Source organism: Sinocyclocheilus grahami, unplaced genomic scaffold (genome assembly GCF_001515645.1).
Source record: "Sinocyclocheilus grahami isolate Dianchi unplaced genomic scaffold, SAMN03320097.WGS_v1.1 scaffold10290.1, whole genome shotgun sequence".
NCBI lineage: Eukaryota > Metazoa > Chordata > Actinopteri > Cypriniformes > Cyprinidae > Sinocyclocheilus > Sinocyclocheilus grahami.
This window is the reverse complement of record NW_015513141.1, coordinates 810-2,846: the sequence shown is the minus strand read 5'-3', so window position 1 is coordinate 2,846 and position 2,037 is coordinate 810. Positions and strand designations below refer to the sequence as shown.

General features: G+C 36.1%; 1 long non-coding RNA gene across 1 annotated transcript; it reads left to right on the top strand.

Moving 5' to 3' along the window:
• The first annotated feature begins 6 nt into the window (after positions 1–6).
• On the top strand, positions 7–1,938 carry LOC107578445 (uncharacterized). Its single transcript, XR_001608350.1, has 2 exons — positions 7–94; positions 1,422–1,938. It is a non-coding gene; the product is annotated as an uncharacterized lncRNA (long non-coding RNA).
• The last annotated feature ends 99 nt before the right edge of the window (positions 1,939–2,037 follow it).

Below are 2,037 nucleotides of genomic sequence, written 5' to 3'. Positions count from 1 at the left end.
GTGTGTGTGTGGACGAGACCTTTTTGGTCTTTTGGCGGCTGAGATGTTCTTCCGCATTCCTCTCCTGATGCCTGGATACATTCGATACCTGCAGGTGAGTGTCCAGTTTCTAACTGAGCAAAATAAATGAGCCTTCTCCAAACTGTGGCAAGTCACTTACTTTCTTTATGTTGGATTTCCTGGTGATTACTGTTTGTGTAAATATAATAATGCTAGTCCAAAACCACTTATAAATTACTTATGGTTTGACTTGTATGTGTATATGCATGTGTATATATTTTTTATCCATTAAATATATCAGAAAGATAGTTGTTATTAAGAACAGTGACATTACCTCTGTCTGTAGAAAACATACTCTAACGTAAATATTTTGTAGAATAACACAATTAAACAAATATATATGACTAACAGGAGCAATTTTACAGTGTGTACACAGATCAGAGAGTCTCGGCATGCAAAAATTCATTGTTTTGATTCATGTTTTATGGGGATTCTAGGACTCCAAGCTAAATTTTCTATGGAGTCTGAAAATCTAAAAATGCTTTTGTTATAATAAATTCTATTAAAAGGGAATTTCAATGTTCTTCGATTATTATTTTTTTTATATTAAAAGGGCCTTGCACCTCTTAGACCCCAAACAAACATCCAGCATGCATGCGTTGTATTCTTGTAATGGTTGAAGTTTGATATGCAAGTAAATATGCATGTAAGATATATAGGGCATAAATAAATCACAGTAAAGCAGGTACAGATCAGAGCAAATTAAACCCAAAAAACTATTCATTAATTTTAACTTTTATTAATTTATAAAGCAAATTAATTTACATTTCAAATGTTTTGATTTAAAATCAGTTAAAAAAAAACACTGAAATAATATTTGCAATATTCTGATAATATTCTTCCAGTTGTTTACCTGTGGGATTTTAAAGCCTCTTTGGGATCAGAATCACGGTATCCACAGGAAACTGGATACCAAGCCCAATGACATGAGACGCTTGCTCCAAATCTCTAAAACTCTCTTTGTAGCTATTTTTGGAAACAGATTCCGCTGCAATTAATCACCTTTGGCATTTTGGTGTTTGTTTCCATTAATGATGTTTTTACATGATATAAAATGATTCTTTCCTTTTTGAGGGAAAATCCAAGGTAGAAGCACTATATATAGTAGTTGACTATAAGAAACACTTGATTGTATGCAAACACTGTACATCAGATTAATAGAAACTGCTTATATATGTATGTTTGTTTATCTTGATAAGCTTCTTACCAGTCTTAATCTTGATCTAGGAGATTCAGTAATACTTCTCAAACTTGTCTGATGTACCAAGTGTTTCTGAGAACTGTACTTCCTGAATGGATCTTCTCTCATCTCATGCTCATAGAAGAGCCATGAACACTGACCTTTGACCTTTTGCTTTTAGACTCAGGCAGCGCGGACCGGTCTGCAGAGGGAGGGGCCCGTTGTACCCCGCTTTGCCATGCTGCTAGGCCTTGTGGGTATTGGCATGTCAGGATACAGCTCTTGCCAGCTGACCTTATACCACAAGCCATCGCCACATCTCCTGCGGTGAAACACAACGCAGGGAACAGAGAGAAAACGCATCGCTTTTGTTTAGAGGTGCGTTCTTTCTTAAACAGACTGAACAACCCAAATATCATCATTATAGTTTTTTACCACATCATGCTGAAGCTCATAGTCTTGCTTTGGGTGCGAGGATGGCAGATCCTCAACCAAGCTCTCCCAAACTTGTTCTCTGGCAACAATGGAGTGAATTAAATGCTTTTACTTTTTAATTAGTTAGTCTTAATTAGTTAGCATCCTTCTGAATCATAAAATGACAAAGGGGATATTATATGGCCTTGTGGACCTCAAACATGTCTCAAAGGCTACTTCAATTCACCACTTGGGACGGGGGTCCACTTAGCACTGGATTATATTTTTGATATAATCCCAATTTGCAATCCCAAAAATAACTGTTTGTGCACCTAAAGTTCCTACACTCTTAAAAATAAAGGTGCTTCAAAAGGTTCTTTAAG